At 46.2% G+C, this 26,357-nt stretch overlaps 1 protein-coding gene across 1 annotated transcript in view; it reads right to left on the bottom strand.

The window, feature by feature from the left end:
- Elk (Eag-like K[+] channel) overlaps positions 1-26,357 on the bottom strand; it is a 376,128-nt gene that overhangs the window by 233,197 nt on the left and 116,574 nt on the right. The window contains exon 2 of the mRNA XM_075680464.1: positions 10,819-10,898. The gene's annotated coding sequence lies outside the window, so the exon portion shown is untranslated. The remainder of the gene's footprint in view (positions 1-10,818; positions 10,899-26,357) is intronic.

Genomic DNA, 26,357 nt, shown 5'->3' with positions numbered 1-26,357 from the left:
ATCTTTCATCGCACCCATCCCTCTCCCATGTGTAGGGTAGCAAGCCGGTTACGCTAAACTGGTTAACCTCCCTGCCTTTCCTTCTCTACTTTTTCCTTCCTTCCTTCTGACTCGCGAGTACCGTGCATCGTCGCAGAAGTTGTTGTGACTGCTGGCATCGTCTAATAAAGCCCCGGAATTGGTTATAGAGCCAGATGTATGCAAGCGATTGCACTTTTGTCACTATTAACCTTATAACATGCGCGGGATATGAATTGCTGCGCAGTTACATGTTGGAAGTTACGTGCAACAAATACACAGTTCATTCTGTACAATTTTTAGACTCGCTGACTAATAACCACGACGTCATCACCCGAGAGTTGTAACCTCTGTAACATTATTCAGAAGTTACTTGTGCAAGAAAACGTGAAGGCGTGGGGGGGCTATAATGAAAGGATACTTTTTTCAGCGTCTGCTATTTGTTTCTTATCGTGCACCGCTCACTACTAGCTGATCCTGAGGATAACATAGGCAAGGTGTTCGAACTGCTGGCGAAACACAAAAAGCAACAGAATTGGAATCGAATCGTTCCGCTATGCCGGCTAGGGATTTGGCAAAAGCTGCAATTGTAGTCTCAATTTGCTTTGTCCATGGAGCACGCTCCCGCAATTTCGTGAGCCTTGAAAATTCTAACTTGCACAGTAGTACTTATTCTTACTTATTCTTGTCGATGTAGCCGTTAAACTAAGTAAAAAGTACCACTGTGTTGTAACTGAATTTTATTGAGTAGACAAGAAGATTGCAGAAACGTACACTGGCACTAGAGGCTACAGAGATTACCCTGCTGGGGCTAACGGTTACCCGGCGACCGCTTTACTGGCTCGAAAATGGGGTAGAGGTAGTTAACGCGTAGCGTTTACGGTGCGAGCTGCTTTGGGAGTTCGGTCTCTGACTTAGTGACGTTTCCTTAGTTTGCACAATACTGCGCGCAATTACTCCGAATAAATATAGAAGGAGGTGAAAAACACAAGCGTAGAACAAGCGCAGAAACGCAAGTATAACAGCGGGATATGTGTGCACCATTGGGCTTCTTTTGGAATGCCGCACACGTAGTCGGTGCGTGCGAGCAACAGAGCCTAAGGCGCCATGCGCTCAGCGCCTTCAAACACGCATAAACCGAGAGAACGTGAGGTAGGGGGGGTGGGGGGAGGTCGCGACAGGTCGCGAGTGAATTGGTGCGTTCACTAGGCTGCGAACGTGCGGCGCGTCCGTACCGGCTGTGGGCGTAGCAGCGTGCGGTGCGAGAAAAACGCGATCCGCGTTGCGCTCTTTAGAAACAAGTGCGTTTCTTTGTGAGCGGGATTTTTTTCCCCGAAAGGGAAGTGAACCGAGAAGAGGCCGCCCGGCTCAGACCCTTCTCTCTCTCTCTTCCTCCCTGCAAAGTGCGCCTGTCGCACTTTGTCGCAGTGAGTTCCCAGAGACAATTTTTCTCCCTTCTCAACGCGGTGTCACCGTAACTACGAACGATGGCCCTGTTTTGAGCCGACTAGGAGGTTTCGTGCGCCCGAGACCGTGTGCGCAGTTTGCCTGCGATCCGCATTGCTTTGTTTGCTTCGGATAGTGCTCTGTTGCTTTCACTTTGCGGGAACAAAGGGCGCTTCTGCGGGACGCAAGATGTGTGCAGCTTTAGAATTGGACCTGGTAGGATGGCGCGCAGTTTCTCTTTTAAAGAACGAATAGCCATCAATATGGGGAAAATGGGGAAAGTAACGTACTCTCTTACGCATACAGCGAGGCAGCCGATAGGCGGTCGCTTATTACAGGATGAGTATTGAAGCAAAACACACGACGCCAACGAGTACGACAAAGAGAGAGAGAGAGAGAGAGAGAGAGAGAGAGAGAGAGAGAAAAGTCATAAGGGAAAGGCAGGGAGATTAGCCAGGCTGAGCTCGGTGAGAACGGGGAGAGGGGATTGCACGAGTAGAAGGAAGAAAAACGTTCGCAGTTTGCCCTGTTACAAACACACAAGTGTTCATCGCTGAGTCGGCCACAGGCAGTCATACAGGCTAATGCATTTCAAAAAACGCACCAGCGCCTTTGTGGCCTTGAATATAGCAGGTGCATGAGGCCACGGGTCCAAGATCTTCTCTATGAAGGCTCTGTCACCTAAGTTCCTCAAAGCTGTCCGAAGAACACTCCTGTCGTCTTCGAGTGTAAGGCAGTCACACAGGATATGTTTGGTCGTTTCTTCGACACCGCATCTGCTGAAATTGGGACTGTCCACCATTCCAATTAGGAATGAGTAGGTGTTTGTGAAAGAAACTCCTACTCGCGCGCGGCATAGTAACGTTTCTTCCTTCGATTATAACTAGGCAAAAGTTGTAATGTCATTGCGGGTCTGGGGCATGTAAGCGCCGGTTGGTGAACTACGGAATGTTCCATTTCCTTACATTAATAATATGGGGAAGACCCCTGAGGTGCCGCGCTGCATCCGTTCTCGACAATGGTATCTAGGTGCTTTCACATACGCCATGTGCCTCACGGACATCTTTGTCGGCACTTTTATTGCCAGCAATGTTACAGTGCCCTGGTAGCCACTGAAATACAATGTCGTGGCCTCCGTCCACTGCTTCATGGTAGTGTATTCGTATCACTGCTACCAATTGTTAATGCAGCGCAGAGCTGACAAAAGTGATTACAGGGCTGCCTTAGAATCATAGAATATAGCCCAGTGATTTGATGCTTGCTGCTGCGCGTATAGCACTGCACTACGGAGGGTGGAAAGATGCGATCCTGTCGATGTTGAGGCGTGGCCGGTCTTGAACTTCTCGCAGACTGACATCGCCGGAATGACTACCGCATCAGTCGAGCTGGTGAAAGCTGAAGAGCCATCTGTAAAAATGTGAACTCGACTGGAGACTGAATCACGCAGTAGATGTAGAACGGCTTGATTCAGGGAACAAGTTGGCAAGTCAGACTTCTTTCTAAATGGAAAGTCGGACTTGTGGCCGCCGGAGACACTACAAAGGACAAATGACAAAGCACTTAGAACATGTCCGGGTCTACCGCGATGCGCTTCAACAGCCGTAACAATTGCAATCACCAAGGAACATCCCATCAGTACGTATATTGCCGCAGACACCCTTAGAAATAATCTTCGTCACCTTTCCCGACTCCGGACTGAAAGCTTTGCCTCTCTCTCGGAAAGTAGGCCACGTGCAACTTTTTTGGACATTGTTGTCTCGTACCGACATTCTCTCCCATCCAATTTCACGCCTGCAGCAACGGGAACGAAGAGTGCATATAGGCGAAGGGAGGCAAGAAATACATAGAAATCTGTGATTACTGCGCGTTAATACATAGAAAATACGCGTAGGTTTCAATTAAATGACCAGTCTCTTGTTTCAATAGAAAATTTTGTCATCGTATATTTTCATTTCAACTTTGTTTTGAATCATTAACGGTACTTATCATGTTTTCTCCAGTGTAAGTATACGGCCCCTCACAATATCTCTAACGGAAGGAACGAAAGTGAACATGAATTTGAAAATAATATGAAAACAGATATTGTTTTATGGCCTCTACTATCGGCGAGTGAGCCAACTTCACAGCGAAGTCTTTTAAAAGGCGACGCATTCCAAGCAGGTTCAATGGGATAAGGAGGAGGAGGAGGAAATAGAGAGAGAAGGCAGGGATGTTAACCAGAAGTGGGATAAATAGCAGAAGATCGGTTGTAGGACTCTGCAAGCGGGAGAAATGGAACTCGCGAAATATGGGAGTGCAAATTCGTGTCAACAAAGAAGTACTGCAATTGCATATAGTAATTTACTTAACTTATATATATGAAACACTCTAATGTAATACATTACGGCAAGAAGGTTGTATTTCTTCCTGTTAATTGGCTAGCTTGTTGTTATTCTTGTCGCTAAATTATATGCTCCGTATCGCACTTTGTTTACTGTCGCTACATAAAAAAAAGGGAGGGGGGGGGGCTTTTGGTGGATGCTAACATAAAATGTGCCGAAATATTACGAAGATTTTGGGAATTTGCTTAACATAGCACTACTTTTCTATTCCTAGCGGGTAATAGTCAGCAGCCGGTAGTTGCAATAAAAAAATTTGAAAAAAAAGAAAAGCTTTGCTAACATGCATATTTTCTCGTTCTTAGAGCAGAAATTTGAGTGAAAATGGGGGACAGACGTCGAGACACACACAAGAAGCGCTTTTGTGAGTCTCGGCTTCTGTTCGCTTTGCCTCTGCCACTTTCAACTTAGCTGCCTAACATAACGTTTCCTAATATAACGTATCCTTGTTACGCAACCTTCCTAGACGTTCGCTGTCTCATTCATAGCTCACAAGGAAACGAATAATGGGATCGTGCAAATTGTACCAAAAGGTCAAAGGTATCGAGCACAGAGAAATCCCATTGGCCCCGTATGTTTTAAAAGCGGATAGGAATAAATGAAAAGTGCTGTCGACTGGAGCAAACGAAAAGGTTAATGAGGGTGAACACGCGATACGCTGCTCCACGCTTTCGCTCTCAGCTACACGGGTGCGCGGAGCTGAACCAATAGGATAGCGTTTTCGTTGCTCCAGTTATAAAGTGGGACAGGATCCGCATATCTAAATTTACTGCGCTTTTGATCACTACGGACAAAGCTCGTTTATTTTATATTAGGGTTTTCAGAGCTAACGTTAGCCAAGCTGATTAAAAAAAAATAATATACAATATACGGTTATGTGACGAACGGTGTTCGATCCCTATTTATATTCCACCAACAGAATAAGTTCTTGAAATAATTTTCTCGCTAAATAAAGGGAGATAATGAGACAGAGAGAAACGTTGAACAAAAAAATATAAAGAATATGGATAAAAATATGTTTGCATTTTTGAAATACGGGCGTGGTTTTACATGGGAACTTGCTATAGCGTCCGATAGTATTGAATTTAGTTGTGCACTGCGTAATTGTTTCTCCCGTGTTTTATGCTCGTTTGGCGTGAAATATGAAAAGTGATGCGTGATGACGTCATTCGGTCCCACTACATCAGCGCTCCCGAAAGTGATTTGAAGTATCCAACTACACTCAACGCCTGACGCGGCAACCATTTCGAAATGGCAAGTTGTTGGTGTTGGTCTAGGATTCTGGTGATAGCGGGCTGCGTGTTCCACGTGACCGTCTCAGAGTACGCGGTGACTAGGCGGCTGTCGAGTGAGGTAAACCTGGAAGCCCACCTCCTTTTCTTTCTTCCGCAGATGGCAACTACTAAAGAAGGGAGGTCGCACCCGGATGTAATAAATAAACGTTTAGACTACCACCACCACCACCACCACCATGATTCGAACAGAGTCGTATCATAAGTTGCGGTGACGTGATGCCGACTTATGTATGTCAACCAAATTCGAATCTAGCCTGACACAGAGCGCATAACCAGAACTGCTGAGAAGCACTTCTTCTGATCATAACTGAACAAAACTGTCTAGACAGTAAACTTGTGGAGACCATTGCGAACAAGCTTCGTGGCAAAAAAAAAAAAAAATGTTATGAAGACTGGCAGGAATTCTTGGAACATCAAATGGCTAATCGCGTTACGCTCATAGAAGGAAGCCAGTAGCAAATCGCTAACCGTCTACACGCTTTTTACCGAAGGGATTATGCTGTTGTAAACGACAGAGCAAGCTAGATACCGAAAGAGAGACAAAGATAAAAAAAAACACGTACACGCAGTGCAGTCTATGTCCGTATTCGTTTTATTTTCTGTGTGCGTGTTTGTTTGTGCTATTGTTTACCAGAGCACGAAGTATTACCCGAAAACGGACATTGCTGTGGGCAAAGGAGACAGACTGCCACTTCCCGCTTTGTACGTTAAGCGATATAGCACTGGTTTGTCCACACTGCTAAACTGATAGTTGCTTTGTAACGTTGGTTGTTTGTAGTGGTATGCAGAAGAGTGCCTGGTATGCACTTCTGCCGTATATAAGTATGTTATACACGCGCAGTATGGTATATGCGTATGTCATATGTGTATACGGTACATTCTATGTATTTCTTACATGTACAACGTAAGCCAATACGAAAGTGAACACTAGATTCGTGTTCAAAGCCAGTAGTTTTTCTTGTGTCTGCTTGCAATGACCAAAAGTTTAGTTAGCACGTTTTTTTTTTGATAGGACAATAACGTAACAAATACCAGTGAGTGCGGGCGTCGCTTGCATGTCTTCAAGGAGGGCTGTTTGGATGCAGGTGAAGCGCGCCCTTTCATATTGGCGGATGTTGTGCCAGAATATAAGAGTGTATAAGATCATAACTTTACTCTTCAAGAAACAAGGAGTAACTGGTGCCAGATTTGTTCACCAAAATCTCCTTTTTATCTTGTCTATGAATGATGTAAGATTTTGTGATAAAAAAAAGAAAGGCCAAGTCTTCTAGTAGGAGGAGGAGGAGGAGGTGGAGGAGGAGGAAGAGGAGGAGGAGGAGGAGGAGGAAATAAAGAGAGAAGGCGGGGATGTTAACCAGAAATGCGTCTGGTTGGCTACCTTACTCTGGGGGACGGGAAAGACGGACTTGAATGATGAGATATAGAGAGGGAGGGAAGGGGGAGGAAAAGGCCGCGGTGAGCTCGCGCACACACGCGGAGGAACTGAGCGAGTCAAAGGTGTTCGCATAGGCCAGTCGCCTTCAAGAATCACAAACGTGCCTGCATAGCTTTGTGCGCCGACGAGCGATGGAGACGTTCTTCAAGTAGCACTTGCACGGACAACGGCCGATCATCCAGTCGTCGCAATGCGATAGATAATGTTTGTTTTTCCGACTGAAATCGATGACGATGGCACAATAAATGTTCTATGTTCTCTTCCACGCCGCAGACGTCGCATGCAGCACTGTCAGTCATGCCAATCAAAGTAGTGTACGCCTTTCGTGAAAGCCACTCCCTAGAACAGCCGCTATAGAAGCGGCGTCTCACGTCGGTGAAGCCCGGGTGGAGGTCGGAGTTGTAGCGAAGGGTTGAGTTCGTGCAACCTGACGCGCCTTATATTTGGGGTGTTCCCCTCTTTTAAAGAGAGCATGCGTGCCATGGTGACGAAGCTGCCCTGCAGCCTCTGTCCTGGAAAGAGGAACGGTAACGCTGTGTTCTTCTTGATGTGACTCTCGGGCAGCTTTGTCTGCTTGATCATTTCCACTGATCCCGTAATGGAATTTGACGATTTCGTATGTTAGCTATTCGTGAGCTCCATGTCTGAGAATTGGCTGAAGGCTGTGTAAAGCCGGTCTCGAGTCAAAAACACGGTCCGTGTACCAGGACTCTCTGTGTCAATAAATTGAAGCGCATTGCGCAGAGCCGTGAGCTCTGTAGCCGTGGACGTCGCGACACGTGACATCTTCAACCGCAGCGCTACTCCTCTTGTTGGTGCAAACACAGCACCCCCAGAACTGGTCGATGTGGTCGATGCGTAATTATAGATGTGTACGTGGCTACAGTATTTCTCGTACAACAGGAGTAAGCTCAGTTATTTTAGTCCAAACGGTGGCATATCTGACTTTTTCTGAAGTCCTGGAATACTGAGGTCTGCTTCAGGATAGCACAAACACCGTGGAGGAGACAACGACCTGACCGCAGGTGTATACCCCTATGTAAGCGAGGCATGACATGCACTGACGGTTGTGCTAAATGACGTGTGGGGTATTTCCACGGTGAGGTCGGCGAGGTGGTGGCAAGGGGTCCGGGAAATGTGCCTGACATGAGCACACATTGTCTCGACGGCGATGCGCGTCGTGACTGAATAATCTCGAGCAATGGCAATAGTTTCAGCCATTGACGCACTGCATGGTCATCCAAGGAATATCCTCATAGCTTAGACTTGAATGCTCTGAACTGTAGGCAAATTGGTTTTACAGGTGTTGGATATAACAGGTAGGCTGTACCGAAGGAACCCAACAAACAACACCCTGTACAGCTGTAACACGGATTGTGTGGACACTCCCCAGTTCTTTCCTTCAAGGAACTTGAACAGATGACATAGAGCAATCAGTCGCTTTTTCAAGTGGTTCACGTGAGAAGTCCAGGACAAGAATCTGTCAATCGCAGCATTCAAGAACCTGTGAGCTCTCCTTGACGATATCACTTGTCCGTTGATTAATATGGCCTATGCAGACATTGGCTCCCGGGTAAACGCTACCACTGCACACTTGCCCCACGTCACCTCCAGACCTTTTTACGAAGGTAGCATAATTTCGGTGAGGGCGCCTTTTGAAGCCGAGCGCGAAGCTGAAGGCGTGTCAAACCCGAAGTCCAGATACAGATGTAGTCAGGGTAGATAGAGAGTCGAACGGTGCTTGAAATGTCCTCCAGTATTAGTAAGATCTTGATGAGGGCTAGTTGGTTCATACTTAGAACTGAGGTTAAACAGCGCGGAAAAGACGAGGACACAAGAAAACAAATACCACAGACAAGCGCTGACTGCAAACTGGAAGTTTATTTGAAATTCATCGGACATTTACACCTTTTTCAGCATAAGCATGCGCACACCAGTCGCAAAAACATCTACAAATCAGCAGCATTATAATCTTTCTTCCAAAAATGTTATTTCTTTTCCCGACAAGGCAAGAGAGGGAGTGCTTACACATTTATCTCCTTCCTTTCTAATGTGAAAAGCTCTACTATTTCTCTTTCCCTCTTACCTTTTCCTTTCCCTATGACTTTTGTCTTTTCAAATATGGGGGTGCAGTGACACTTGTTATAGTGTGCAGCTAAATGACTCCCATAGCCACTCTTTAGGTTACTGCAGTGCTGACGAGCTCTTTCATTGAAGCACTGTCCCGTTTGACCTATATAAGATTTTCCACAGCTTAGCGGTATCTGATAGATAATGTTGCGCCTGCACTCAGTGGAACAAGTTTTATGATTTGTGGTGCACAAGTGCCTTGTGCGCTTGTTCATGCGATTACATATTGAGGACAGCTTACAAGGGGCACTTCATAGGGAAGTGCCCCGTGTAAGTTCATAGGGAAGAAGCCTCAATCATCCAGTAGTCCAATAAGAGATAAATTAAAAAGCGTTGGGCCTAGTACTCCAACCTGAGAAACTCCGCGGCTACTGTAATACTGGAGTGTCGGGCCATCCCCGGTGAGCACGTAGAATGGTGGCATCAGTAGGTAGCTATGAACCCAGAGATATATCTTGCCACCAAGTCCTATAGCTTCTAACGCTTTAAGGATGGCTTCATGGGTAACATTATCGTAAGCCCCTTTAGGGTCTAGAAACAACGCAGCAGACAAGCTTTTACAGGCCTTCTGAAATTCGACATACGTTACCAAGTCGGCAACATTGTCTATAGATGAACGGTGGTGCCTGAATCCTGTCAAGGCATCTGCATAAATTTATAGTGCTCTAGGTACCACTCTAGACGCGTTAGAACCATCCGTTTCATTAAGTTTCTCATACAACTAGCAAGCGAGATCGGACGGTATGACGCAGTGTCCAAACGTAACTTGCCAGCTTTGAGAAGTGGAATCAGGCGACTTGTCTTCCATTCCTGGGGAACCATGCCAGTCTGCCACGAGTCATTGTACAGCAGCAGGAATGCCTTTTGAGCCAGTTCACCAAAGTTACACAAAGAGCGCTATGTAATACCATCTAGTCCTGGGGCTGAGGAACTGCTGCATGAAGTAAGCGCAGCCTCTAGCTCTTCCAGAGAAAAAAGGCGCTCCATACGGGGATCACGTAAGAATGGTGAGTTGTCGGGAGCCTGAATTCCACTGAAACTTGCTTCACCGGCAATCCTCCTACAGAAGAATTCTGCGACTTCAATCTATTTGCATTATAGGTAAAGAGCCAGGGGATTAAATGGGTGCTGCTGTCCAGGGATTGCACAGTTCTCCATATAAGAGATTAAAGCTTTCGGGGATCCAGAGGCTCGGAGAAAGACATCCAACGTTGTGAAGCCAGCTTGTTCATAAGACGCTGTAGTTTCTTCTGTGTACGTGTGGCCAATCTCAAGTCATGAATAGACTTTGTGTGCCTATATCTTCTTTCCGCACAGCGGCGAATTACCCGAAGTTTCTCTAACTCAATGTCGAATTCGGTGCGTGCGGAGATTTTCACAATCGAATGTGTGGCAGCCTTTAAGGCACCTTTTATTGCGTCCCCTAGGCTGGATGGTATGTCGGCTCGACAGCAGTCTTGCATGATTGATTTAAATTTCGGCCAGTCGATGCATTGGGCGGCTCCTGAGAACTTGGAGCTTGTCAGCACCTCAGTCGGGAGATAAGTTGGGAAGTGGTCACTTCCCCGCATTTCCAAGTCCGAGAACCATTGAACCCTTCTGTTAAAGGAGCGCGAAAAAAAGCTAAGGTCAAGGCTCCTACTATATGCTGTTCCTAGCAGATAGGTGAGTCTTCCATCATTTAACAAACAAGGAGGGGGGAGGAAACAGAAAAGTCGAAGGCAGGGAGGTTAACCAGAATAACGTCCGGTTGGCTGTCCTGCCCCGGGGAAATGGGAAAGGGAGAAGCAAAGATCGCAGGGAGAGAGGAGGGAAGGAAAGAAGGAAATTGCGGTGAGTTCGCTGGCTCGTGTGGTCTTACAGAAATTGCATTAATAGTCACAGATGTTCGCACAAGCCCATCGTCCTTAAGAAGCACAAAAGCACCTTCACCGCTTCAACTCGCGAATGTGCTTTCCAATTACCCACATTGGGGACTGAGGAGGGAAAATTTTGCGCTGCTGGAATGGCCATGGCGGAATGACACCATGTCATCTTCCGCCACAGATATCTAGGAGATTACAAACTCTTTTAACTATTGTGTGTTCTATATGAAGTCAGAAAAAATAACACTCACTTTTTCCGTGCCAAGGCAGCGTCGGAGGGCAGAGGAAAGAAGCGCGATGTCCCAAAATGTAGCAAGACTAAGTTGAGGAACTATAAAGAAATTGAGAAAAACAAGAACAAATATTTCAAGTATACCGCAAAGACACACACACATACAGGCACTAAAGAATAGGAAGAGTTTGCATGACGTGCAGAAGTTATATTGGTCTAAGGAAAAAGTACAAGTACACTACCGAGGAAAGTCCCTAAGGCATGCAGTTGAGGTGAGGTACGTATCGAGTCACAGAAGCGGCTGAAACCCACGAGAAACAGCGATTTGCATAAAGGGATTGAATGCAGCCTGCATATAATAAGGACAAGAGAAAATGAAAACGGAGCGGCCTTCTTTTTTTTGGCCCTGTGTTGTACCACCTTGCGGGATATCTGATGTATAATTCTGTGAAATTCGAAATGTGAAATGCAAAGAGGATGACAGATAAAAAAACTAACGCATTTTTTTTTTGTTATTAACATGCAGAAGGACGTGATGGCGTACAAACATGGCGCCGACTATTCCATGTGTGATGGACAAGTGGTGTAGTTGTACATTTAATTTTGACGCTAATCGAAATAATTTCATTATGACTAGTAAAAAAATCATTATTGCATACCCAACAGTATTATAACTAGGGTTGCCAACCGTGCCAAATTTTGCGGGGCAGTCCGAACCTTCTAGCGTAGAAGTCCCGCGTCCCGACTTGATCCAGTTGGTATGGCGGAATGATCTCTGACTTTTTTTTTTCTACTGAATAACCATCAATAATCTTGATTTCATCTTTAAAATGCATGACAGATCGGTTGCATATTCTTCTTTTCTGTCTACTGTTGCATTGTCATAAGTACGGGCGGCGGCGTTTTTGTTGTAGGTGCTAGCCATTCACAACACCGGTACCTGCAATGGGATACCGTTACTGCACTTTTCTTGATTCATATTGCCGCAAGGTAGGGCAAAAAAAAAATTGTGCATGTTAGGTGCACGCAATGACTGGCGGATCTTGTTCCCCCCTGCCCCCTCCGCTTTCTTCCTCTTGACTTTGTCCACTCCGGAGTTGGCAACCCTAATTACAACATAGCAGGCTAAGCAACGGATAGATAGATAGATAGATGGATAGATAGATAGATAGATAGATAGATAGATAGATAGATAGATAGATAGATAGATAGATAGATAGATAGATAGATAGATAGATAGATAGATAGATAGATAGATAGATAGATAGATAGATAGATAGATAGATAGATAGATAGATAGATAGATAGATAGATAGATAGATCATACGATTTGTAGGACCATTCTGTAAAATCAATATATTTGCTGTGCTTGTTCCAATAATTTTTCTAGGGATAGCTTACTTAAAAGCTTAACAAACAATTAGTGAACATTGCAAAAGTTTCCCTTTTTTATTCGTCTCCGTGAAACGCCAAAATACTATTCTAATAGGAATTCTCGGAAGCGAGCGAACAGATCTTACGCACACGAATTGATGGCACGCTCCCGCACCACTGCGGTTGTGTGGAGGAGAGACCGAGGGTGGACGGCCACGCACGATCTCATCTTTCTCAGGCGTTAGACAGATCCAGGCGAAGAAAAAATAAAAGGAGGAAGACGTATGGCTCTAATGGCAGAGGAGTGCCCGCTCGATCAAGACAAGATGTCAACGCTCTGTGAGGCTGAAGGCACGATCGAACGCCGCTATCAGTGTCGAGCATATATTTACTGGATGCAGTCGTACGTACACAAGGGTTGTCTCGGCGGGCATGCGTTTACATAGACAATATTTTGTGCTCGTGGGTTGCCATGTTCAGACACACTGCTTGTTTAAGTTCCTTGATCGCTGTTTGCAAGGCTCCGAGTGCGACGAGGCGTACCTGCTTGGGCATAGTTTTGCTCTTCATTCACAACGTGGACTACTTATAGATACCAAAGGGCAAAAAGGAAAACTGTTCCGGCATGGCAAGGGGGTTAAACACTTGACAGCACGGAAGGGGCTAGAGCTCAATGATCAATGTAGATTTCTGGCCATTAAATCACATATTGCGGCTAAAACGTTGTAGATGGTAAAAGCGAGTGCTACATGATCTCACGCTGTATTCAAGCAAACTGCAGGGGACCCCTAATTCAACGAGTGAATGCGTTTTTTTCGAGTCTGCTAGAATTAAGACCCGTCAAGACACGTTACTCAACTGGCATCGGTCAGACGGGGGTGTTAAATGAAAGTACCACCGAATAGAATGTCCTGTGGCGCCACCTACATCAGAACAATACCAACAGCACAAACTTGCGCTAAAATACGACGATACAAAACAAGGCTGCTGCGCTAGGTTGAGAGAGGGAGCCAGGAATGCCCCCCCCCCTTCCAAGCCTTTCCCATTTGGCGATTGGGCTGTTTAGGAAAATTAAGTTCTGTGGTTTTGGGTGCCATAAGCACGACATGATTATGAGGCACACCGTAGTTGGGGACTCTGGACTGACCCCCTGGGGTTCTTTCAAGTGCACCGAATCTACAGTTCACGGGCTTTTTTGCATTTCTCTCCCAACGAAATGCGGCCGCCGCGGCTTCGATTCGATGCCGCGCCTCGGGCTTAGCAGCGCAACGCCAAATCCACTACGCCAACACAGCGGGTGTTGGGCTATTGGGCGGCGTCATGAAAAATAGCGAAAGTGAAAAGGATGAATACTTGGAACATACGTGGTGATTCAAATACGGCTGTGAACGGATGACATCTTCAAAATACTTAGTCCTGATCTAATTGTAGCTAGTTTAAGATGACTGGTTGCTTGTCTAGTTGGATTAGGTGCGAAAAACGCTTCGCGAATGGCGACGGCACGAAGAAGGTAACTACAAGACGGGTGCTCGTTCTGTCTTTTTTCTGCAGCGACAACTGTTATAAGATCACTCCACTTGTTTTGATGTCCGGCGGTGTCTGCAGCCGTCCATAGCTGTAAGCCCAAAATCATCTACGAAAAACTACAAGGCAAATAAGATTTCATCTTGACAGAAGGATTTAAAATGACGGCCAACAGATTGATAGTCCATGGTTCTATCTCTCAGCTGCTCTCTACTTTTTTTTCTACATGATGTTGTTAAAAACAATACGTACACACGTACAGGATACGTCATTCGGTGCTATACAAAATTAATACGGCGTTTCGCTAGACTATACTAATTTAAAATCCCTCCAGAGAAACCGTCAAGTGCTTGAAATCATTCTGGCGTTTGAATCCCGCCATAAAGCCGATGATTGAATCTCAACCGCTCTGCCGATGCTGCAGCAGTGGAGAATCCTGATCCTGGAGAGCGTGATCACGCCAGCAGGTGCTATGATTAGCTAACCTCTGCTTCAACATCTGTGCACTGGAAGAGCAGGCGTCCGTGTCTTCGTCGTGTTCTAGCCCGTCGCTTTCCCAACAGCGGTGGCGGTCCTAAATTAAGTTTTCTTCTTCTACATATAAAGAAAATGATTTATCGCGTCTGCTTCATTTTCATTAACCTTCTTCTAGCGCGAGGCTTTCTTTTTCGTGTTTACTGAATGGCCCTGATATCGTGTTCTTTTTTTCAGTGATAGCGTTAGGCCCATGAATGAGATAACCTAAGTATAAAATTGGGGGGGGGGGAGAGAAAAGCCGAAGAAATGCACCACTAATAAACTAAAGGGTTGTTTTAGTAGAGACCAGTGGCTAAGCCCGTATAAGGTAAGAGAAGGAAGAAAAGCCGAATTTCCTATTTCACCACCGGGGCGCGCAACCTCCACAAACGAGTAAGGCTCGCACTACTTTTACTTTTCGAAAAGAGACAGCTCGCTTACACCTGCGGATGTTCAATCCAACAAACACTGCACGAAGCCATCTAAAATGTACTGCGTTTTATTTCGCTAGTTGTGTATGATCACGTCACTGCATCAGGTTACGGGCGAAACTACCTTTTTTTTTCGTGTTGCATCAGTTTGCGATTACATGGCTTATTCATGCACGTGAACCTTTGGTCACTGTAGGAGTACTAAACAAGTAAGCCTAGATCTGTGCTCTGCGCCTACAGATTACAGCGTCCCAATATTAAAGTACGGCGCGGACATCTCCACCATAGTTGTGTAACACGAAAGGTCAGTCCCAACTGGTGTCGATAACGTCGGCAATCCTCTTCGTGGCGCCAAAAGCTTCGCATCGTAAATGACTTGACCCTCGCATCAACAGAGACCAAATAGTCTCGACGCACTACAGCGAAATTTGCGTTCCGACCAGCATCGTGCCCCGGCATCACATACAGTATTCATGCAATCTGGCCTCAGGAGCAAAGTAGCGCGAGGCAGCAGTCCAGGCGAGGGAATGAGATCTGGAAACGCGCATGTATGTGTGTTGGCATGGTGCGCGTGCACGTGTTGTTGCATGCGCAGTTAGCCTGACCTCCAAGACCCTGACGTAAAGCGAAGAGTCTCTTCTGGCCCGGACTTGTTAAGCAGGAATGCACGCCAGGCCTTCGATGTGGCTTCAGGCCTTAGACTGTAACGGCTCGACCTTGAGACGCCAGGCTTGAGCACGACTTGAACGATCTATGCCCTCTGGGATCGTAACAGGCTGCTGAATTATTAAGAGAGGACCGAAAGCCTGAAACAGGCACCGCACTCTGTCTGGCATGCTTCCTTGCACACGCGGTTAACATCGCCAGAAACTGACTGATTGCACCGAGGTGATGGAAGGTAGAGGAAGCTAACAAGACATTATGATCCAACCATAAAGGTGGATGCGTAGTTTGTTATACTAGGTAGGTGGTAAATAGAGGGCGCTATTAGAGTGTGTGGCGGAGAAAATCTACACCTTTTTGCCATGGCAACGGGTTCCTTGTCGAGCAAAGCTATAATCGTGGCTACAGCGGTCGTGAATCGCAGAGGATCGTCTCCGGAGTCTACGTAAGTGGTCGCGTGGAACATTCCCAACCGATATTTTCCGTGTTTCGACCCTTGTCAATCTTTTGTTGTTATATTGTGCGTCACGGTCGCTTTTCTCGTGCGGCAGAAGAAGTACTGCTATCAGCAGGTTTGCTAGTACAGAATAACTCAGTGCCTTCTCAACATCCTCGGTGAGAAAAATGACTTGTTAAAGTTAGACAGCGTTAAAAATTGATGACCTGGCGTCACTGGCGTCGCACACTGCGCAAAGACGCGTGCCGTTCCTACGCAGCTCGCAATAACAGCGTCGGTGAGGAAGTATTGGAGTCGTGGTAGCTGCAAAGTCAACGAAGGACACTCTCAAACGATCCTTCACTTGCAGCTCTTCCTCTACTTAGAAGGGGAGCACAATGCCACCTTACGACTGAAAAAAGACGTTACACAATTCTGAATAATGGAAGTCAAGTGTCAATGAATAGCAGTAACCAGTTCTCTCGTAGAGTGGCGCTGCCATCCATTTCCTCCAGTTGAGGTGGAGGGCTGAGGGAAGGAGTGTTCTAGAATGCGGGGGTAAGTTGCCGGAGGGTTCAAAACTGAGCTTGTCGGTAAGTATCTACGAGAACTTGGTAACAGCGTGAAAAGAGAAACAAACAAAAACACGGGACAAAATAAGATAACTCGAGCACAGTGTTGTGCTCTTTGTTGTCTGAACTTGTACCGTTGTCTAATTTTGCACCGCGCCTTCTGGCGCTGTTCCCAATTATCTGCCGAAGGACATTTCGGGTTCCCTCAATCTTCAGCAACGCTGAAAATTGTTAAGGAGCGTGTCTTATTAGCCTCTCCGAATCGTAAAAGTAAACTGAGAAAACATGTGCCACACGACATGGTTGTTTTCAGGTACGGCAATAAGTCTGTTAGACTTCTCCGGGAAAAGTTTATTGCTGAATAGCGATTTTAGAAAATAAAAACTCCAAGTGTCAGTCACAACAGTAACAGTTGGCTTCAAGTCAGCAATTTCAACGATGGCGACAGTGATGGTGCCTCGAAGAACTAACGGCGACGATGACGAGTCAACGACGACGGCGACTCGATGGCGACTCGATGGCGACAATGATGACAGCATGACGACAACTCATATATCGCTGATCCCGGATGGGCGGCCAATGAGAACATTCCTTTTCGGCTTCTTCCGCCACTTAAACATGATAATAATCATGGGAATGATAACAGTGTCTAACTGCACCAACATGGCGGAAAACCCGTATGCTGATATGTATGTAAACGTAAACTATGTATGTAAACCCTTATGCTACCATGTATGTAAACCCAAGCCTAAAGTCGCTGCGCAAACAGAGACAGAAAGTAAGCAAATGGTTGTCGCCCTGCTAAAGCGGATGTGGCACGTCGAATTCTTTCACGCAGATGAAGCGCGCAGGGGCCACCCAGAGGCTTTCTTTCTTGCAGGAGATTATAACCGGCGTGGCAATTACCAGACCGCGCGGGCCTCCACTAATGCGTTCGGCATGCTGTTGCGCTGGTGGTTTTATGGAAAAACAACACCAGCGCGCGCGCGCGTGTGCGACATACGAGATGGCAGAGCTAACCCGTACTTCCGGCTCATCTATCAGACGAGCTGGAGGCGGCGCATGGAAAAACAGGGAGACGGAGCTCAAAGAAAAGGAAGAGGAGACGAGTGGCATTACGGGCGCTCAGACCGGCGCTGGGTTTTATAAAGGGCTCGTATATACACCAGGGAGAATGCGCGCCTCGCATCGCGCGAGATATAGCGTTCGTGCGCGTGTGCTAGCCGTATATCATCTGCTGTCTTTTTACTCAAGCCGTCGGAGAATTTCGCCTGCAGCCACAGTGCTTTTGAGGGTCGGTGTGGTACGTAACAGTGATGGTGCGCAGGAAAGATGAGCGGACTGCTAAACAACGGGGCGCCGCTTGTGGTACTGAGCCCTGAAGTGTGCTGTATAGTTGCGGAACCGCAAGATGGTGCATGATGGAAGTGAGTGGCAAACAGGAAATGTGGATTGTGTTAGAAACACTAAAAGGTTGGTGGTCTAGGGCGACTTTCCAAAGTGCTGCGTTTTCACGAGAGCCAGGGGAAGGCGTGTCAAGACAATCCATGTTATGAACAGTCTGTTATAGTTAGAGTGTACTAGACAGGCAGAGTGGGTCCAGCGCGGGCTTCTCGCTGAATCGTTTCTTTATTCAAATGTTGGTGGCGCCACCATCGCCTTCACCTGAATGAGTGACCCCGTGCTCCGGACAGATGCGTGTCGCGTCTAGGGTTGGTAATATCGATGAATGATTAATAGATTAATCGATCAGATGTATTCCTCAAAACTATTAATCTTCATCGATGTCCACCTTTACTTTAATCGGTTTAATCGATTAGATATGTTCGATTAATCGTTTTCCTGTGTTTGACAGTAGTGGCGCGTACATCTTGAAGTCTTACCGGGCTGGAGGTGGGGGGCGTCTTCTGGCGGCCCGCACCATGCATACCCCGGCGGCTGCTGCGTACGGTGCGGCCGCACGAACGCCTATCTTGAAAACGATCTGCAATGTGGAAAAAGCGCGCCGAGCGCCGGGAGCTTCGTATTCTTTTTGCTTTCGACGCTTAATTTGCGTTAAAGCGAGGTGCAGCATGAAAGTCATTTCGCTCGCTGCTGCTGCCCCGCTTCTTCCCTCCAGCGTTTTGGCAGCAAATGTCCGCGGTCATCGAATGAGATGTGTTTATGTTTACCTGTTCGCGCGTGTCACCATGCTTGTTAATTTAGTAAGCCATTGTTTACAAGTGTATGCAGTCGATAACTTACTATACTTACTTTGTATAGTTGTCTGATAATTTTCTATTGAAATCGATGCATCACCTTTCAGGTGAAACTGCGACTTCTTCAATTGGACTTCATCTTTTGCTTCTGCCATTTTTTCTTATTTACTGTTTAACTGTACTCTACAAGTATACACTAGTGCCATGTATCTTATTTATTCTGCGCTAAGTGCTCTTTTTTAACATACATCGTTTACCTTTTCAAACGTCACTAGTGCCAACTATATTTGGTATTTAACAAGTTAAAGATTGTACTCTACCAAACGTTTATACACTTGCGTTTCACACTTGGTTCCACCTTTCAAATACTAAAATGAGGTCCTACAAAAGCAAATTTAATTTATTAAGTTATGGGGCTTTATGTGCCCAAACCACTTTCTGATTATGAGGCACGTCGTAGTGGAGGACTTCGGAAATTTCGACCACCTGGGGATTTTTAACGTGTACCTAAATCTAAGTACACGGGTGTTTTCGCATTTCGGCCCCATGCAAATGCGGCCGCCGTGGCCGGGATTCAATCCCGCGACCTCGTGCTCAGCAGCCCAACACCATAGCCACTGAGCCACCATGGCGGGTCCTACAAAAGTAGATAAGTGTGTTTCAACCTTTCTGAAAGTGCCCAGCAAGAATTTAAATTATTCGGTTAATCGATGAAAGACTCTGCGTTGTAAGCGATTACTAGATTAAAGGTTGAAAATTATGAATTATTAACAGTTAATCGAATAAAAAGGTAATCGACCATCACTAGCCGCGTAGGAGACCCTACCGCAACTGCATGAAGCTTGGACAGCGGCTCCATTCTGCTGTATCTAGTTTTGCTACTCGGCAGCGAAAACAGTAATTCGATTCCTCACCGACGTGTTATGAAGAAGACGTAGGAACAGCGAAGGCAACAACGCAACAACAGCGACGGCAATAACCCAAATGTTGATATGTGTCTAGCTTCTATTATCAAGCGATTATAGACGCTAGACACACATCAACATTTAGTGACACATGTGTCAGTCAGCCTTCCATTTAATTACCCACAAAATAACTCGACTATCTCTGTTCGCGTTGAACGTGGACATGTCTGTCGGTCTGTCCGGTAAGAAAGTGCCTGTGGGTGATTCCCTGTTTTTTTTTTTATTTTTTGTTCATGTTTACCGAGCTTTTACACGTGCTGTATGACGTTTCGAGGGTATATATAGTGACGAGAAATGGAAATAAATCAATTGTTGAAAGTTAGCGCTGTGTGTGTCAACTGTGGCTTTCTGATGTCCTTGTCGTTCATCCTGCGCTACAACAAAGTAAGATTTGGAGAGAGAGCGCGCCCCGAAGAAAGGGAAATCCAGTGTGCCACACTCAGTCACGCTCATGGACGCGTAATTGGGGTGACGTAATTTGTGGCGTAAAAAATGAAATGAAACCCTCACACGGTAGTAAAAGAAAAGCTATTAATTGAAGAGACATTTTTTTGGAGTATAAAAAATGCGGGGTATACATTGTCGACCTAAGCGAAGAAGATGCCGTTGGTGCGTGAGCTGCCATGTAGCGGGATTGGATGGGCGAACGGGGGGATGCAGGGGGATGGCAAACCGCTTTCAATGGGTGGGCATGGCTACTGCCGTCGACAAGCAGCCGTCGACTCCATACCCGAGTCACGTAGCGGCATCGGCGGGGGCGTGATTCTTTCTTGCCTCCGTGGCCCAAAAGGCTTTCTTCCGGGTCATTAATCTGACGGGTCTGAGCCGGCTGTAGCGTTCCGCCGGCTTCCGCATAGAGTGTATTGGTGGACCTCACAGGAGCTTCGGACATAGCGTCGGTTAGGCTCAGTCTCTGCCGATGTGCTGCTGAACAGATTCAGCTGTGCACGATAAGGAAAATATTCTATGCGTGGCTTCCGCCTAGCCGGAGTGGGCTATTAGTGTGCAGATAGGTCTGATCAAAGGCACACGCAGGGGTTCTCGAAAGAGGATCTTCCTTATTGTTTCTGAAGCGATTGGATGGTGGAAAATGGCGTTCTCATTCTATGACTAACTTTGTGGTATCAGTGAATACTGAAGAACTGGGGAAGTATGGTGCGCGACATTTACTAACAACCAAACGAGTGAAAGAGAAATGTTGATTTAAAGAAAGCGCAAAGGGTGTAATTATATACAAATAAATAAGCATAACTACTCCAAGCTGAACCATATCTAACCAGTGCTCGACTGCCAGTAGCGATAGTTAGCGAAAATAGAAATCATTATAAACGTTCGCCCCGAGAACGGCACCGTAGTTTGAAAACGCTTACAATTCAGCGATCGCTTATGTCCGTCCATGGTGCAGTCGGTGAACAGGGCATTAAGGAGTACAGCGCACGAGCTCTATCAAAAAGATATCGTTCCTGAGGAAATGATGTGAATATAAGGCTTGAAAGTTTGAGCTATATACTTTCCATCTCCCACAAACCAGAACTGTCCGGCGTCCTTATTTTACAAGCAGATGGTCCAAAACGAGACAAAGCGAAATTGTGAATGAATTACCCAATATTTTCTTAAAAGGAAGAGGAAACTACTGTTTCCTCTTGACTAATGCGTAATGCTTGCCTAATGCGCCCTAAGGATATGAACAAGCTCAGTACAACAAACTCTGCGTGTGTCATTTCTTCCCCCCCCCTTTTTTTTTTCTTGTCTAAGCGCTGCATTTCCGAAATTTGAACGATCTACTGTTCAATGCTTGCGACATTTGCAGCCGACGTTTTGCAGCAACCGCACCGTTTCTCCTTCACGCTTGGTGAAAATGTCGGCGCGCGGCGAGTTGTCCATGCCTGCTGTCAAACCTAGCGACAGTCAGGCGTCGGCGGTGTCCTCAAGGGATGCGGTTTGCTCAAGAGCGCGCTGGCCTGTAGCACGCAGAGAGAGTTCGATGTGCATTCGGCCATCCATTAGCGCTCCTGTCATTCGGGACCCTCGCTTTCTTGGCCATTTCATTTTTTGTTCCCATCTCATTCTCTACCTTAACTCTTTTTCTCTTTCAAAGAACCACTCGGGCTGTCCGGTATACCCCCGGGGGAGAGACGTGTGTGCCCACGAGTTTTGGTGAATACGGGAAAGAAGGGAGGAACAGAAGGAAGATGACACAACGAATGCGCTGCATCAAAAGGCCTTGGGCGACCGAAACGGTCGCGTTCGTTCCTGCTCGATTTGGAATTCTTTTCACGTTTTACGCCGCTAAAGGTGGCAAGCACCGACAGTGGCCTGAATGCCTGGTGGCATCTGCATCAGCTGGCTCAGTTGGCAACAGTCGCTTTTCTTTCAGGACGCCGCAATAAAAGAACGCGACGCGGTGACGCGAGCGTCGCTGTCGTAAGCGTTCACGTGCCACGGCTGACTGGCTCAGCCTCAAGTTGGATGCGACAGCGAACGACTGCGTGCGTGGGTGTGGTCTTGCGTGAACTCTCGTGACAATTTTCAGCACTAGGAAATGAAAGGCCGTGGATTGGGCTTGCAGAGGAAAAGAACGGCGCTCAGAGAGTTTAACTCTGTTTCTCCCAGAATATGGATCTTGTATCCAGATTTCAACATACGGAGACTTGTGGAAGTTTAAAGAGGCCCTGGAGGGAATCATTTCTCTATTTTCTTTTTACGCCACCATTGTCATTCATGCGGTGCCTATGACCTCCGACTGAGGAACAAATTCTTATTAAGCTTCTGGCTGGCAAAATCTTTCGATACTTCATTCGTTTTCCATCCCGCTTCCTGCTCTCACTAGAACTCTACCGCTCACTCTGTCCGAAAGTTTCCCAACTCCCTCTTTGACTTCACTTGCTCCTTCCAAATTTCCTTCATTTATTCCTTTCACTTTCTTCCATGCCTTCTTTATTGCAGGTCTCTTCATTCTGTCAACCAAGCATGCCCCATCCCCACCTTCGCTCTCTCCCTACCTCTTCCTACCCCTGTTCTTTTATTCATCGCACCATTATTCTTATCATCATTATACTCCATTCATCTTTCGTTCCCCCTTTTTTTCCTTCCTCTGAGAAGAATAGCAGGTATGAGCAAACATACTCGGACTGATCTGTCTGCCTTTCTGTGAATGAAATCCTCTCACTCTCTTCCTTACGTTCCGCTTCCATTCCTTTGCTCCTTCTTTACTCGTTGTCTCGATTCGTGTCTTATTTCAACCCTTCCTCTCTTCCCATCTCCCTTATTTTCTCCTCATTATGTTAACTGCTTCCTCCCCGGTCCCTCCAGCCATCTTTTTTTCTGCTTTTCTTTTTCTTCTTCGTGGGCCTTTTGGCGACAGGCGTTTTCTTCTTTTTTTTTTCTTTTTTTCTGCGCATCTTCCTCACGTTACTGATTTCTTCTTAACGAACACAAGGATTGTGTTCTGGGAACTACATATCCTTTTCGTGCCTGTTTTGACACAGCAGTGATCCGGCTTGGCGGCAAAGCTTCCAGGGAGTCTAACTGAGCCTCGGCGATTCAAGTTTCTGGTTACCGTTAGCTGGCCCGTTCGCCAAGAGTGAGAGGCCCTGGTGACTTCCGATCTTTATGTCTCGTTGGTCAGTGGCTGCTACTCCCAGTATCTGTCACTGACGGCTTCATGCGCAAGTTGGTGGGCTGTTTTTGTCTCGTGCGCAGAGTGTTTGTACCTAATGGGATCGGCACTTTCGGTCTTACTCAGGTGCTATCGAGATAAATTTATGAATAAGCTGTACTGAATGCATTTGCTCAAATTAAGGCAACAGGCCTACGACATCGAGGATCCGTTGACTGTGGGTGAGGAGTGTGGATCTTTGTATTGATTAAAAGAAAGCAAGAGATGATTTTTCTTTCAGCGATTCGTTTGCACAGAAAGTCCCGCTCTCGGTAAGTTACCTGGGCACCTCCTTCTGCATATTCATGCATCGGTATTGATGATGTATATTTCTTGAATAAACTTGAGTCTGAATATTGAATTTTTTAACGAATGGCATTGTGGCCAAAACGACCCACTCACGGTTTGATACCCTACTTTGCAATTGCAAAAAAAACGCCGGCAAATCAGCGTTGGCTCCGGAAACGATCATTATCATACTGTTTAACGACAAATTTGAAGAGAAAATGATTCATTTGCACCGTTTGATCGCTCTTCTTCACCAACTTCATATGTGCTGTTGTCATACCATCTGGGCTTGTCGTAATGAAGTTCAAGGCGACGTCTACACGACGACGTCTAGACTAACAGAACTTGCTGCTCAGCCTGCTGTGGTTAATCACATCCTGCAAATAAAACCCGCAAGGTAGGTCTTGTTTTATAACTATACGACAGCCCTTCAAAGTTTGCAATAAGCCCTATGTGTCACAGAACGCACAAGAAATTCAGAATCAGAACACATCAGAGGATATGAAATTATCTCCCAATGTTTGCCAGTTTTATGTGGTATTGCCGACAGCGACTTCTGATAATGCTGCCCCGTAAGTACATAAAAAAAGTCTGCACGGTTTCCATACCAATGTCGCGAACAGATTCTGCGAGGAAGTTTTTGTTTGCTTGCTCGCAGCCGTACGCTACCATCCGGGAAGACGCAAAACGCCTCGCACGGTCGTCTTGAGACACTTGACCCTCCATAAGGCCTGCGACGTGTACTGACGGATTCGTGCGTTCAGAATTACAGGAATGCAGCGCGAAAAATTTGACATGCGTCACACTTTAAACGTGAAATGGAGGTTGTACGTGTGATGTATCACAGCATATTTGGACAAACATTTGTGCTCGTATTGTAGGCAGGATATAAGAATCCGATACTGTAATCCATGTCTGCGTGACGTCATGTGCAAGCTAAGAAACAGAAAATAGCCTAACTGGCAGTAGGGAAATAAAACAAGCAAATGGTACAAAATGTATCAAGTAACCTTCTGCGCACCTCCTGACGGCAGTAAACTGCCAGGATAGTTTCGTAAGGCCCATGACGTGGCCGTCTGGCGAGTAGGAACTCCCTGTAAGCAGGCTTAGCAGTCCACAGATGCTTTCGTGCCGGCAGCAATACCCTCGTGCCCCTTAGTGCGCCACCTACTGTACTGCCACATTCAGTTCCCGTCTACTACAGAGGTTCGCGAAGATAGCGCGGACGTCAAGCCGGATCAAGCAGCTCGAGCCATGGTGGCTTCTCTGAGCCTGGCTCGTTCTGCGGCGCCTGCCTACCGGAAGGAGTTGCCGCTGGACCGAATTAGTACGAGAGAGTCAAGGATGGTAGGTTGGGCGCGCCACTTGTTTTGCAAGGAGGTCCGACATTGCATGAACGAACAAAAAAAGGAGAACAAGGGTACTACTGGAGAAGTTAAATGGGCATTTACACAGCTAAACACAATCTACATTGTGTCCACCACCTGAAACATATGTACTTCTTTTTTTATAACTGACATCGAGAATATACCTGTAGTGATTGATACAACAGGCGAAGTCTGCGACGAGAGGCTCGAAATAAACATATATATATATATATATATATATATATATATATATATATATATATATATATATATATATATATATATATATATATATATATATATAGATATATATATCAGTATTCATTGCGCTAGTTATTTATCACTTTGGAATAAAGGGAAATAAATTAACCGAGACACTTTCCCCTTAAATTTTTCTACGGCAGCCGATTCATAACAAGACAGAACAGAAACGAGAAAAAAGCACGACAAACGTTCTTAAACGCGATCTGTCTCTGTCGTATTTTGAAGCGAGCATGAGTGAAGAGATGGTTTTTTTTTTTTTTTTGGTCTGCGATCGTACGCTTGTCCTTATGCTATGACCACGCTGTTAGCTGTCTGAGAATGCCTTTGGACAGGCATTACTGGAAGTGTTCGTTATTTCAGTTTGACCTATGCATTTAAGATAAACATTAACAAAAAGTGTTATACGGCAGGTATCAAAATAGCTAGCGCCTCGTACAGGTCCTACATGTGCTGCAGTGGTTTGTAGATCCATCCTTTGATGCTCAACGATGGGCTCAGCAAGCTAGACTTAGCCGGCTGGAATATGGATCGCTCTCGGGGGAGAAGGTCCTGAGACCATAGCCTATGCATTTTTACATGCACAAGGCCAGAAAGGCCATATTGCACTTCTTGGAGGCAACTAGATTAGGCGAGTGCTTGCGACAGCTAGCGGAAATTCCTTTGCAAGTGTGTTCAGAATGACTGCCTCTTTAAACTTTTTCTACATTTCTTTAGACCTTAGGCTACGAGCCCAAACATGAGCAAGTGCGCTCAAGAGACATACCCAGACAGATCAGGGACAAGATAAAAATACCTCTGCTACCTAGAAACATGAACCCTGCCTTTCACGACGGCAGACGTAAAGACAGGGCAGAGGCATTACAAGCTAGATACACTGGTCGACAGGACGTCCTGTATACTGACGCTGCAGAATGTGACAGCAAAGCGGCACATGCGGCTGTGGCGGTTAGAGAAGATGAACACCGGTTGCGTGCTGCACAGTCAGTGGTGTCGACACGGTTGAAGCTGAGGAAGTAGCCATAGCGTTCGCCCTCAGCCAAAGGGAGGTAAATGTGGTCATCAGGAACTCCAAAAACGCTGTGAGAAATTACGAATCGCGGAGGGTGACGGAGACTGCCATCCGCATATTAAACAGGGAATGAGGACCCAGGCAGCTTGTTCTGCTCGTTTGGGCACCAGCTCACCAGGGACTTAGAGGGAACGAGGAGGCTCATTCGGACACCCGAGGTCTCACTTACAGGTGGACACCCGGAAGCTCCCAAACCACCGAAACTATAAACAGAAAAGAGGATATGCGCGCAT

This window comes from Dermacentor variabilis, chromosome 2, assembly GCF_050947875.1.
Source record: "Dermacentor variabilis isolate Ectoservices chromosome 2, ASM5094787v1, whole genome shotgun sequence".
Taxonomy (NCBI): Eukaryota; Metazoa; Arthropoda; class Arachnida; order Ixodida; family Ixodidae; genus Dermacentor; species Dermacentor variabilis.
Note: the sequence above shows the minus strand (reverse complement) of the source record. Positions and strands in the feature narration are given on the sequence as shown.